This window comes from Rattus norvegicus, chromosome 1, assembly GCF_036323735.1.
Source record: "Rattus norvegicus strain BN/NHsdMcwi chromosome 1, GRCr8, whole genome shotgun sequence".
NCBI lineage: Eukaryota > Metazoa > Chordata > Mammalia > Rodentia > Muridae > Rattus > Rattus norvegicus.
In genome coordinates this window covers 249,456,344-249,471,082 of record NC_086019.1, presented here as the reverse complement: position 1 = coordinate 249,471,082, position 14,739 = coordinate 249,456,344, and the positions used below count along the sequence as shown (strand labels likewise).

General features: G+C 45.5%; 1 protein-coding gene across 2 annotated transcripts in view; it reads right to left on the bottom strand.

Moving 5' to 3' along the window:
* The window catches only part of Entpd1 (ectonucleoside triphosphate diphosphohydrolase 1), a 127,501-nt gene that overhangs the window by 31,228 nt on the left and 81,534 nt on the right, over positions 1-14,739 (bottom strand). The gene's annotated exons all lie outside the window — the stretch shown is intronic.

Here is a 14,739-nt window from a genome sequence, read left to right as displayed (position 1 = left end):
CCAGGCCACGTACGTGAAAGGAATGAGGAGAACCACGCGGGTGTCTTATCTAATAGGTCAGATGTGTCAATCAAAAGACAAGAAACAACTAACAAAAGACAGACAGACCTCTGCGTTTTTTAAATAAACACAAAAGCATTTAATTTGCTAAAAACATCAAACATCAAATCCCAGCGCTGCAGACACTCTCTGGCTGGATAAGCCTTTCTCGCCCTAACACCTTAATATGGAAACCCGACAATCACCTTAACTGACAGTCACCTCAACCCCGAGGAGTTCTGAGCGCTTTCGGCTGTCAGTCTATTAGCCAGTCTAGTCTGGTTTTAGTCTTACTTGACAAAGAACATTTTAAAAGCTCCACTAGAAGAATTACATAAAGCTACTTCAACCGGACTTAAATAGATCATCGAGAGAACAGGGAAGGGACATCCATCTTGATGGCACAGCCTGTTCTTCAGTCAGCCTCTCGAACCAGCTTCAGACTTTTTCTTGGCTTCCAGGGCACGTGATACAGAATCGTCTGGAAGTGAGATGGGTTCTCTCTCTTTTTTTTCACACTTCTTTGAGAACAGGGTGAGATCAAGGGGAGAGAGAGGCCCAAGTGTTCCCGCTGTCCCACTTCCCTCTTGGTCAGCAGCAGCAGGCTGGGCGCTGACACGGGAAGTCTTTCTTACGGGCTTGAGCAGAAATTTGGATTTTTCCCAAAAGACTCCACCACATGGGTGCCTAGTCTGCACCAAACCCCAGAGTGCTCAAGTAGTCTCTGCCCGTCAAGCCAAATGGTGCGAAACCCAGGACAAAATGCGAGCAAACCATTACTTCTTACTTCTCAAGAAGGAACAGTAATTGAAAGCCACAGCACTCCTATGCCCACTCCTATGCCACACCTTACTTAGACACCTGCCTCCCCCAAGCTAAGGGATGGACCCGCTCAGTTTGTGTGATCTCACGCCCCGACTAGGAAAGGTTTCTATGATGGATCGATACCTGATCACGGCTCCTGACAACCTGATGTCTGCTGAACACGACTAGTGAAAAAGTGAAAGTCTTTCTTGTCACCATCCTGCCTGGATGAAACGTCAGACACCGATGGCAGAGCTGAGAGAAGGGAACCTGAGTCCTCAAGGTCACTTTGAGATGCTAAGTTGACCAACCCTGAGCTCATCTTCCCATAGGAGTAACCCTTGACTCAATGCCAGGGTATTAGTTACCTGAAGCTTACACATCCAGGTGCCGCTGCTGTGGCAGAAGAAATACCAGCGTCTGGGGGTCAGGACAGACATTTCTGTGAGTCGTCCTTCGTTTCCAAAGTCCTGAATCTGAAACTGTGCTATCAAGCACGGACTCTGCATGATAGCTTATGATGTGGACTGGTAACATCTTGTAGCTATGTGTCATCAGTAATAGAATTTTAAATGCTTTTTTCCCACTCCCAAGGCTGCTGAGAAAGGACCACCCATCCTATCTAGTGATTTCCTTTCCATAAATGACAATTTTTGCCGATGCATTTTTCTACCGCATCTATGCAGGCATTATTCTTAGCATCCAAACTACTGCAATGGAAGAGGTTAACGCCAAATCTACTGTGGAATTAGCCAGCCATTCCCTGAGAGAAAGACAGGAAAATAAAAAAAGAGATTACCTGAATAAACAATTTTGGCTCATGAGAAGTGCTAAGAAGAAACTAAAACAAGGAATCTAGTCAGTTGATAGCTGCAGAGGTGGCCTTGAGGTTGACAGTGTTAGGTCACAGCTTAAGGCCTCCCTAGGCTTCTAGGAACTCGGTGATGGTGAAACACCAGCTACGAGAGGAAATGGAGCATTACCAGAAAGAAGGCACAGGAACTGCAGAAGCTCCCAGGTGGTGATTTTTTTTTTCCTTTTCTGATGCAAGTATTTGCTAATCCTGAATGGCTGACCTGCTTTTCACATGATGGTATCCATGTCTACCATATATTCAAGTCCCTCACCATATTTTTACTTACTAAAGATAAGCCAGAGAACCTAAGTATGTAAATGTTCTACGTGTAACTTTCAAAATCTTCACTGCCAAAAATATGGCTGGTAGTTTTTCCTGGGATTACCCAGATAGGAGTAAACAAAACTGACTTTCACAGACTTCTCAAAAGCCCTGATGGCAGGCAGGAAACCAGACACTTCACAGGAAGTGCTGCTACATGTGGAGGTCCAGGCTGGCAGAAAAGGGAAGCACAGGCTGCAGGGGTACCCTTGCTCCCCATGTGGACCTCTCTGGGTTCCATTTCTAAGAGTGAAAAGGGGAAAAGGGTTTGGGGAACCACCTTCACCACTGTCGCCATTGGCCAGATCTTTCAGATCCAGTTTTACTAAAACAGTCAGGTTTATTATAAAAATTCATACCGACTCTCTTCTGCTTAGAAAGCTTCACTTGACTCATGTAACCGAGAGGCAATTTCCATCACTCAACATAAAGTGGCATTTATCTTTATGTTTTGGATATATACATATTTTTTGAGACAGGGTCTCATGTAGCCCATGCTGGCCTTGAACTTGCTGCATAGCTGAACACGACCTGGCCATTCTCTTTTACCGCCTGAGAGTTAGGCTTACAAGCATTTGACATTTACAGGTTTTATATTGTTCTAGGGACCAGACCCAGGGCCTTACACATGCTAGGCAAACACTACCAATTGAGCTACGTCCCCAGCCCATAAAAGTCCAAGGCATGATTTTACCAAGATTATCCAAGCACAAAGTGTTGCTGTTGTGGCTTGTCCTGACGCTGTTTGCATTCTGATGTTAATTCTGCTTCCTCAGGAAAGGCTGCCCTCTGACTAGCAGGAGGTCACTGTACTCAGGTGATCTCATGTGAATCTTCTCCCTGCTCTAACCGGTCAGTAAAGGCTACAGCCTGTGATTGGGCAGTGGAGGGGAAAGGTGGGACAAGAAGTCTTTGAGAACGGGGGCAGGTGGAGAGAAAGAGAAGGGAAGGAGAGAGGATGGAAGAGAAGAGGAGGAAGCCATGATAGAGCAGAACCACGTGGTCAGGAGAAACCACAAGTAACGAAGGATCTCATAGCTGGGGAACGAGTTAGTAGGGTGTTAGATCTGCCCGGTCTAGACATAAAGCTTATGATCGTAATAACGGGACTGCGTGGCTCCTGTGGGCTTAGCAGGGCCGGAAATTCCAGCAGGTGCTTTGTTCTTGGAGCTGATCGTTGATTATACTGGAGAATTCAAAGCTGTACCTTCTTCACATCTTTATCCCTTTCGTGTGATAGGTCAACAGGCTTTTCTGTTTAATCTTAGAGAGCCAAGTACCAAGTAATAACGTCCACCTTCACTTTACAGAAAGAGCTGAAAGAGCCCAATTTTTAGTAAAATATGGACTAAATGTCAAGCCAATAGGCCACGGCGGGGGGGGGGGGGGGGGGGGACGGGACCAAAAAGCAAAATATCCCTACTTCAACTCAACTCAGAAAGTTGCCCAGTCAGAATCTTATTTAGTGAAAAATCACAGTTTATCAAAATGTCCCTGTAAAGAGGAATCTTAGGATCTCTGTTACATGATACCAAAAACAATCTGTCAAACATTTATCCATTGATAAAAAGCTTTTTCATGTTGACAGATGTGGTGAGGCTCAGGCAAAGGTGACCACAAGTTTCTTCTGTGGATCCCAAATGACTAAGAGTATTGCATCGTATTTGCTGGAGTAACCCTGGCTTGTCAAAGGGAGAAAGCAGCCCCCCTGGGCAAAGGCAGACAAGGGACAGACACACCGACCGAGGCGGCCTGTGTTTCTAGCCAGGGACAGCATGCTCACCGAGGTCTCAGTCCCTCCTTCCTGAATTAGACCCCCTCACTGTCGCTGTCACTCTCCTGCTGTCTGTCAGAGGATACAATACACACTTAAGCCACAATCATGTCTGGGGGCTTTGTTCTGGGTTCCTTAGACATAGCCACTTCCTTGCTCCCGACACCCCCAATCCGGTATCTGATCCACAAGCCCTTTCCAGGGACTCCCACACTTCCTGGTTCCCTTCCTGGTCAGAATCTACCTTTGGGTGGTTGTGGAGATGGTCTATAACCCAGGCTCTTCCTGAGGGAGAATTGAACTTCCTGTTGCCCACTGTGGCCAAGATCAGAAGAGCTGCTACTCTTGTCCCTGTCATCAGCCTGTGTCCCATAGTAAAGCCATGAGTGGATTTTGAATTCTCAGATTTTTTTTTTCAATGCAACATTTCCTTCATCTGCGAATTGTATTCTCCTCATTCTTCACCAAGTCTTCTTCCTTGTTGCCAACATTAGGCTCACGAGGAAGTTAAACTCCTCTCCATACTTCTTTCCCTTCTTTAAATTTTTTTAAAAATCACATTTGTTGGGGTTGGAGAGATGGCTCAGCGGTTAAGAGCACTGACTGCTCTCCCATAGGTTCTGAGTTCAATTCCCAGCAACCACATGGTGGCTCACAACCATCTGTAATGGGATCTGATGCCCTCTTCTGGTGGGTCCGAAGACAGTGACAGTGTGCTCACATACATAAAATATATAAATCACATCTGTTTTGTGTGTGTGTGTGTCTGTGTGTGTGTGTGTGTCTGTGTGTGTGTGTGTCTGTGTGTGTTTATTGGTCCACAAGTGCCGTGGTCAGAGGACAATTTGCATAAGTCAGTTCCTTATGTAGGTTCTGGGGATTGAACTCAGGTCTTTGGGATTGGTTGCAGGTATATTTCCCTGCTGGTCCAACTCGCTGGACCCAGTGGTCCTCTGTTCTCATGTGCTACTTCTAGCTACACCATTTTTATTTCCAAGTTCAACAGCTGTTAAATTGGAGGCTGTGCCTTGACAGTTTTTCAATTATGTGTTCAATAATTATTGAATGCATTGCACTATTCAGCTAGACTTGCCCGTAGCTCTGAGTTACAGCAGCGAACAAAACACATAAATGTCCCCACATTCATGGGGCTTACATTCTACTTTGGAAGAAAAAAAGACAAAACTAATATTTGGAGGCTAATTATGTAATTGTGAGTGTTATAAAGATACAAAGAGAGATATGGGACAACCAAGGATGGCCTTCGGGATGATCCTGAGTGAGTGAGGAGGACCATGAGACAACATGCACACCTCTGAGGCAGGAACATGGGCAGCAACCAAGCTGTGTACGAAATACCCTTGAGGCAGGCCAGTGCCTGGACAGGAACACAGTGTGGCAGGAAGAGCGATGAGAGGAGAAAGGGTAGAGATAGCAGGGGGTGATGTAGAGCTTTGCTCACTAGACCTCGGAGGGCCCATGGGGCTGTTGTCCTACCCTGAAAGACAGGTATTCTTGTAGGTTGATGTCATTATGCAGGTGAAGGCAGAGAGGATAAAACAAGGCCTGTGATTAGACGAGAGGGAAGGGAGGTGGGAACAGAGATTTTAGAAGGGAGGGAAAAGCAGGAGAGCAGGAGTGAGGAGAGGAGCTGGGAGAACATGGCGGCAGATGTTAAGAGTCTTCTCTGCGCATAGATACAGGTTGTTATGACTATGTTTAAGGGATGGGTCTGTACAGGATTTTGTGCTGTCTAGATGGGCAAATTATGTCTTATCAATTGGATCAGAGGTTACTGTGTGGTGTATTCTTTCATGTGGTGACTTAATTGAGTTCAAGAGAAGGTGTGGTGGTAGGGCTGCCCCAAGCCCACTACAGAATTGGGATGTGTATGGCTGGCATGGTACCCACCAAGGGAACTGCGAGCGAAAGCAAAGCATCATGGCAAGGTGCCACGCTAGAATGGCTCGAGGACCACCTGGGTTAGAGGGAACCCGGGAGAGAAAGCACGGGAACTGGTAGGTCCACTTTTTATTTTTATCGCAACATATTCTCAATAGTTTAGGTGTAAACGGACTCACTGAAGGCCTTGGAGCCTGGGGATATAGCATGTGGATATAGTCATGTAGGGTACATTTCTCTGCTTCTTGTCTTGATAGGTGTAAGCCTACCCCAGTAGGCTAGGTCATACGACAACTACACAGCCAAGTGTGGACAGAGCAGGATCTGTCAGATACAGCCTGTTCCAAAAAGTCAGGTATATCCAGGAGTAAAACCCATGCTGGGAAAGTCTTAATGCCTTCTGCACCTCACTAAGACCAAGTCCTTGGGAGGAGATGGAGCCAAAGTCACCAGAACTCGCCAGCAACAAACAACTCCACGGACTTCAGAGACATTCAGGCTAGTACTTGCCCATGTGGCTCGTCCGAGCTTCCAGCTCCTCATGTGCGACATGGGCACTGATATGACACCTGCTTCACATGGTTGCTATGTGAAATGCAGTGAGCTCACAATATGACCCATACTTAAAAGCCCTGAGGCTAGTGCTGGAGAGGTGGCTCAGCGGTTAAGAGCACTGGCTGTTCTTCCAGAGGTCCTGAGTTCAATTCCCAGCAACCACTTGGTGGCTCACAACCACCTGTAATGGGATCCGATGCCCTCTTCTGGCATGAAAGCTCTGTATGCAGATAGAGTACTCATATACATAGAAGGAAGGAAGGAAGGAAAGAAGGAAGGAAGGAAGGAAGGAAGGAAGGAAGGAAGGAAGGAAGGAAGGAAAAAGAACTCTGAGGTCTAGATACAGGTCTTATCTCTTTACCTTAAATGAATTCATTTAATCCTGTAAGAAGATACACTTTTATTATCTGGTAGATTATAATCTGATAATACATTTCCTAAGCCTGGCCCAACAAATGACCTCAAGCTTGGTGGCTTCAAACAACAAAAAGCTGTTTCGGTTTTGAGGACAGAGTCCACAAGCAGGGTGTTAGCAGGGTCTTAGTCCCCTCAGGGCTCCGGAGATGCTTCTGTCCCCCAGCTTCCCCTGACTCTCCGCATTCTTTGGTCTGCAGATGCATCACTCAAAGCCCTGCCTAGCTCCCACATTGCCTTTCTCCTGTGCATTTTCCCATCACACTTCTGGGTTTTCTCTAAGTACATTGGCTTATTGCATCAACCATTGGCCTGTGTTTCTTTTTAATCTTTCTTTTTGAGACAAGGTCTATATCGCTCTGGTTGTCCTGGAAACTACTGATCTCTTGAACCCTAACCCTTAGAGAAGGAACCACTGGTTTATGTTTGAGTTCTAATTATCTGATTCTTCTCAACTCACCAGTTCTTTAGTTGGAAGAGAAGCATATTTATCTCAACTAAGCATGGCAGATGCTCTGAGTATCAGCTCTGGCTGCAGAGGCCATCTAGGGACAATCAGGCAGTGAGTGGGGTGGGGCGTGGGGTGCAGAGCAGGCTCAGCGGACTCTAGTCTGCCTACTCCTGTGGGGTGTGCTGCTCTTCTCCAGTTGGCCACTGTCCCTGACTCTGTGCACCTGACTCCAAAACTGCTAATGACTGCAAAACTCAGACGCTGACAAAGGTCTGTGGGGGAAGCAAGGAAGCAAAGTCGTTCCATTTCCTCGTTCTTTTCCTCACTTCCTCTCACCACACCGCCCACGCTCTTCACCCACTCTCCTGGCTTACCCGAACCCATTTGCCCACAGATTACACTGAACATAAAAGGCCTTTGTGATTAGCACGGAATCCCCATGTTTAAGGGTGAGGGTTGGCAGGGAGTAGCGCTGTTTCCGGCAAAGTGATGTCACCGAGTCTGCACATTGGAATTCCCTGTGTCCTAGCCAGAAGGCATAACGGTCTCTGCACATGGCTTCTACTAAACGACTCTTCTCCACATCTGAGCTCAAACAAGTGTGCCCTGGGGACTCACCTCTTTCCCAGAAGCCGCTGCAAATGTCAACAAAGCTGTGGTTATTTGCCAACAGAGAGGACAGTGAGAGAGGGAGAGAAAGAGAGAGAGAGAGAGAGAGAGAGAGAGAGAGAGAGAGAGAGAGAGCTACATAGATTATGTTGCTCTGGTGGGCTCTTGTTTTCTATCTAATGTGTGTAAATTCTCTACTATTATTGCCTCATTTTTTTTGTAGCCACGCGGTGCAAACTCAGAGCCTGCACAAAAATATTAATGTGGAAAAAAATATACGGTAACAAAGTTAAAGTGATGAATCAGGGCAAATGTGTTTGACACAATCAAATAGTCTATTTCCTAATATATTAGTCATTAAAGTAATTAAGATAATCACCAACCCACCTAATAAAAAAGTAAAAATAAAAACATGAATAGGTAATTAAAAGAAAAGGAAATGCATATTTGCAACATGAGAAATGAATTAGGATTATGACCAAGCAGTTACACTCTTAAGTGTTTAGCCCCGAGTGTGCAGATGCTGTCCATACAAAAACCGGTATCTAAGTATGTCGAACAGCTTTATTTATATCAATTAAAGAAGCGAACAACCCAAATGTCTACCACCTGGTGACTATATACAATTGTTTTACAATCGCACAATGAAATTGTCCTCAGCAATACAAAAGGAATACTCTAGGGATAAATCAATAGCATAGAAACATCTCAAAAGCACTGTGCAAAGCGAAAGAAGCCAGACTCTAAAGGCCCCAACTGAATGACTTTATTCTCAAAAGGGCAATACTAGGAGCATGAATCAGAGCACAGGGGTTGGAGACTGACAAGGAGGAGCCACAAAGGACTTTTGGAGATGGCAGAAATATTCCTATCCTGATTGTGGTGATAGCTGTACATTTAAAAGTACAAGTTCAGTAAAGAAATTATATGGAAAATTATGGAATCTGAGCACTGATCACAGTGGTATAATCCCAACAACCGAGTGCAGAGACCACTCCAAGTTTGAAGTTAACTTGCTCTAGATAACAAGTTTCAGACCAGCCACAGCTAAAGAGTGAGACTTTGTTTCAAAGAAAAAAAAAAATCAGACTGGAGAAAAAAAAGAAATTATATTGACAAGGACACTTCTTATACATTAATGGGAGTAAAAATCTGTCAATTCTGATGATAGCAAGAGGTGCTATCTATCAAGGAAGTTTAGAGTAGAAACCTCTGGATATGCTTGTGAGAACAGGAAAAGGTTGTGATAGGGTGTTCAGTACAACAGGCTAAAAATAACTAAAGGTCCACCTTCTAGCTCTGGAAATATAAATCCTACGATATATATAACCATAAAACTATGAGGCATGAACAGACTGAATTATGCCTTGAATCTCATCATAAGCTGTCTTCAGAGTACTTCAGTATATGGAAAATGAATGGGAACAAGAAATGTGCAGTGTTTGTATTGGTAAGACACGGACATCCATGGACAGGTATACAGGACTAGCACCTGCCAGGAGTAGCTCTTGAGAAATGGCCCTAGAGTCGTAATGGGAATGTGCCAGGGTTCCCAGGAGCACCCCAGGCTTGACCATTCACCAAAGGGGCTCACAGGATTTGGCATACGGTTACGCACACAGCTGTAATTTGCTACAGCAAAAAGATATGAAGTAAAATCCACTAAACTAAGCCTGACAGAAACCAGGCGCATGGTTCCCCTGGCAAACATCTGTAACCGTGCATGTAAAACATCTACCAGGTAAACTCACTCTCAACCCAACACCCAGGGCTTTCCCTGGGGCTGTCCAGCCAGCACATGCCAGGCTCCCACGAGGAATGTAGGCATCCAAAACAAACAGACTCAACACTCAATCCAGGTATGGTAAGCCACCCCCATTCTGAAATCCAACCTCGGGGGCACTAGCCAAAGCTTACCTGTGTAGTGAGAAGGCTATCTGAGGATAGCAGTCTCTGGTCTCATCGTCTCCTGTCTACACAGACCAACCAATGCTTACGCATGCCTTTCTCTTCCTTATTTTCCCTTTGTCCTTTTCCCTCCTTCCTTAATTACCTAAGCTATTTAAAATGCTTTAGTAGAAATTTCTGAAAAGTCCAAAGATTTTTGAAATGTCAAGCAAGATTCAGAGGGCTGCCTGTGAGAGTCAAGTGCCAATCAACAAGGCAAGTGACCAATGGCCAAACGGGAAGCCGTGTTTTAGGGGTCTGGTGTGGACTTTGCTGGCTGCCTATTCTAGTCTCCTGCCAGTCACTGGCCAGTTGGACGAACCCAAACAGCCACATCTGATTTCCACTCATTCAGGCTTTCCAGAGTGATGTCAGGCCTTCTATACTGTCAGGCAGAACTGTCAGACCTCACTTTGGATGGATTCCAAGCTTTAAAAGGGCATTGGTACTGTCCCCTTGTGTATCTTTGGTGTTGAGATTCAGAGTAAAAAGGAATGATCCTCTAGTAAGGCATGGTCACACCTCTAGCTGTCCTTGGTAATTCATCATGGGTGGCCATATTTAAACAGCTGACTTTTTTCACCTTCCAGCCAGAGCATTGGCGTGTTTAGGTAAACAAAAGCTCAGTTAGAATTAACTTCCTCTCAAGAGTGTGATAGCTATAACTGATAACTGAGAAGGCTAATGTAAGAGTCCCTATTTTGAGTATATACATATTTTGAGTATATTTCCTATATCCATTTTGTTGAAAGGGAAGCAAAGGGGGTTAGAGGACAGTCCCTGGACCTTAGAGGCAGGGTGTGTGCTCTCGTTGATGGTCATCTTGCTTTGTTCTGCTTTTTTGAAACAGAATCTCCAAGCCAGGCTGTCCTTAAGCCCCACATGAGGTCAAGAATAACATTGAATTTCTGGTTATCCTTCTTCCACATCCCTTGCTGGGATGACAGGCGTATACCCCCACACCCACCTTTAGTTTTGAGGTCTGAGCCCAGGGCATGCTAGGCAGGCAGTCAACCGAGTTACACTCTGAACCCCTAGAAATGTCCTCTGAAAGCAACAGTTAAACCACGAGGACAGATGAGAACGTCTTCTACCACATTTATCCACACCTGAGAAGAGAAGTGTGATCAGTCCTATGTCCTAGAGACTTTACCTAATCTAGACTATGACTAAGAAAGTGGTACCCTGCTGCTGCTCTCTACCGCCTAGAGAAGGGAAACTGTATGAACATGGTGGGGATGGGGCCAACTGCAGGGAATGAAAGGACAATGAAAAGGACTTGTAGTGCATCTCCAATGTGACCTGTGGGAGCTGCCATGTGGATTCTGGGAGTCAACCCTAAATCCTCTGCAAGAGCAGCCATGCTCTCAAGTGCAAAGTCTCCTCTCCATCCCTGACCACATCAATGTTTCTGTAAGGCTGATAATGAGCTGGTGATTGTTAATTATAAATGAACACTACGACTTGTGTGGCCATCTTTCAAATGTGGGCTTTGGAGAATTCTCTTTCTTTCTGTCCCACAAAGGGCAGCAGATTGTCTGTTCCTCTAAAGTCCCACAGTGAAGAAATGACAACACAGGGACGACATGAATAATAGGGGAGCTCGACCTCTGTGCTTCCTGCTCACGCTGGAGTGCCTGTGTCTTCATTTATTTGGGCCCACAGAGGGAGAATAGGTGCCAGACCAGGAAGTCCACTTGGGAGGGCCAACAGAGACAAGAATGATTTCTCCTTTTTCTCTTTCCGTTGGAACTATGATAATGTTCTCAGTGGAAAGAAATGAGTCTTAGCAAAGACTTAAGATACCCCGTCTAAGGGAAACACAGATTCTGCTACTCAGAAATTAGTGCCAAAATAATTGGGATTCTTTATAGAGACTCCTAAAGGGCCAGCAACTATAAGAAACATGCATGAGCAGAAGAGGGAAAATTTATTGCACCTTCTGTGAATCTGTTACCTAGAACTGACCTTTAGGATGACAAACTGGGAGTGCCACCTTTAAGGCTGGGACAGTGAGCAAAAACAATACTTGGATGTCAAAGGCAGAACTGGACCCACCCTTTCCCATTCTCTCCAGACGGAGTCGGGTGGGGTCCCTGTCCCTCAGAGCTATATATGGTACTGTTCCAACACTGGCAGTGCTCATAACTCCCTGGACTACCGGGCTTTAGCTTTACCTCTTCCAACTAAGCATTTCTAAACTCCATATTCCCTCAGGCCACTCACCGCGCAGCTCACTTCACCAGCTTCTATTCGCGCTGAAGTTGCTCACACAAATATCACCCACCAGCTTGTGCTGCCAAATCCATGGGTACATTTCGGCACTTACATTCCTGGTAGAATTGTATACCATTGACTCCTTATTCTTAAACCTTCTTTCTTGGCTGGCTCCCATGATACCAGACTCTTCTGACAAGCGTCCTACCTCTCCAGTCTCTGCTTGCTGGTTCTCTGCCTGATACCATTAATGGCAGCCCTACAGCATTCCCTGTTGGGACCCTGGTTCATCCTATTGTATAAACATGACCCAGACTGAGTGGGGATGGCTGCTCAATCCCTATGGAGTAACTTCTTAATCTCCACGATTAAGTCTCCCTAGTCTCAATGGCGTGATCCCTGGTGTGCTTACTAGCCCAGGCTAGTTTCCTGAGCTCTGGATTCATAACACTAACTCTATCACCACCACCACCACCACCACCACCACCACCACCACTACCACCACCACCACCACCACCACCACCACCACCACCACCACACAAACACACTCACACATGCGTCAGTGTTCTTCAGGCTAACTTACTACATCTGAATGTAGCTTTCTTCCCTTTAACTTAATCTTTCTTATAGAATCTATTCACTAAAATCTATTACCCCTACATCTTTCTAGAGTCTATCTTCTTCCTCAAAATTCCAACTCTTCTTTTTAAATTTTGTCCACTAAATATTTCTTAAATCCATTTATTTTTATTTCTTCCCTGGACTCCTATAGCAACTTCTGTAGGGTGCTTCCATTTCTACTTTCATTTTAAGATTTATTTTATGTCTGTGAGTACACTGTAGCTGTCCTCAGACACACCAGAAGAGGGCATCAGATCCCATTACCGATGGTTGTGAGCCACCATGTGGTTGCTGGGAATTGAACTCAGGACCTCTGGAAGAAGAGTCAGTGCCCTTAACCACTGAGCCATCTCTCTGGCCCTCAAATCATTCTCTTTTTTTCTTCTTAAAGCCAGCATGGCAATTTAAAACTGCAAAGCTTCAAAATAAAATCCAAACTTTCTTTTTCTGAGACAGATTCTCACCTGTAGTCCTGGCTGGCCTGGAACGCACTATGTAGACCAGGTTGGAGTTGAACTCACCGAGATCCACCTCTCAGTGAGTTGTTGGATTGAAAGCATGAGCCATCACACCTTGCTAAATCCAGATTCTTTAATAATAATTTTAAGGCTATTCTGACCATCTAGCTATAGAAGTGAAGTAATTTAACATGTTAGGCTCTGAAACTAGGCTCTTTTTTCCATATATATTGAAAAAAAAATTCCTACTTCTGTCTTCTGTCTGGAGCATTCTCTCCCCACCCTCTCTTTTTAAAGTCTGTCTCAGTGAGGATAGTGAGACTGGGAAAATCACTTGTGGGTAACAGTTCCAAGAGGCCTTACTTGCTGGTCTCTCAGAGCACCCCTCCCACAGTGCTACAACAACCTCTAGCCAGCATCAGTGTCTCCTTGAGGCTGGACACCTTGAGAACCTTTCCAGTGTCCAAAAAAGGGTCTGGCCACCATCAATGTTCCATTGTCAGTAGGATAAATGAAGGGAAAAGGTTGATTTGGATTTTAGTGTGCAACGTTTACCATAGAAAAGGGCAAGAGGCTGTTTTGAGCATCCCGAACGTATTTTAACTTCTCCGCTCCGAGGTTCTATTTTTAGTGAGCTGCCATGCAAGCCAGATTTTCGTTTGCGTGTTTTATTGGACGCAGGGGGACAGATGTTTGGGCAGTAAATCCCAAACCTGGATCCCAAGGCTTAGTCATCTACTCCACCGGATATGTTGTTCAGTGAATTACCAACAATAGACTCAAATGCCATGTGTAATGAGGGGAGTGCCCCCGTAGCAAGCATGGTTATTTCTGCTTCGCTCTGACCAGTCATCTGGTTGAGGACTGTGTTTGTAGCAATGCGCCATCTCCTATGTATGACTACACAATGTGCTCTCAATCCCTGTCTCTTACTAACAAGTTACTTAATCTTTCCAAGTCTCTATTTTTATACTAAAAAGTTAAAGCCATTACTTACTTTTTGACCGGTTGATATGAAGACAGAGGAGGCTTTATATGAAAGGGGTGATTACAGTGAACCTGTGCAGTCCTGCTGACTGTCACCCTCCGTTCAGGAGATACTCTGTCTACAGTCTAGATACAATGTGGTCTCTGTGCTGCTCCCTTGCCCTTTCAACTTGGAATCCCCACAAGCACCTCAAGCATGGCCTCACACAAAAATTCAGGCTTGTTCCTACCAAGTTTGCTCCTCCCTGAGCATTCACAGCTCCATGAGCACTCCCACCCCTCATTCAGAGACCAAGGAGGGCAGTCATCCATCCCCTGTCTGTCTGTCTGTCTGTCCCCCCTTCTCTCTTCACAGCCATACAAGTTGGTCTTTCAGTAGATACTGCATCATCCTTTGCCACATGCCAGGGTTCTTGTAGCCAAAGACGCCAGTGCTGTGGACCCCTCCTCACCATTCCACTGCTTTCTTTTCCAACTACAGCCCCCTCCCAGAGTGAGCTCCTGATTCCCTACGTCCACTCTTGCCTCTCAACAGCCTGATTTCCAGTTGTAGATGAACCCTTTTCAAGGGTTACTTCACACACAAAATACATCAGTTTCTCAGAACACCTCATAGCTCCCCACTGCTCTTGGAAAAACAGAACAAGGAGCTTGATGCAGCCACGGGTCTATGCTTAGCCACCCCAGGCTCTAGCCTCTGTCATTGTTACCATGATTCCTTCACTGTCGCCTCTCAGGCCTCGAATCACCAAGTTGCCCCTGCCAATGTGCCTGGAACATCATC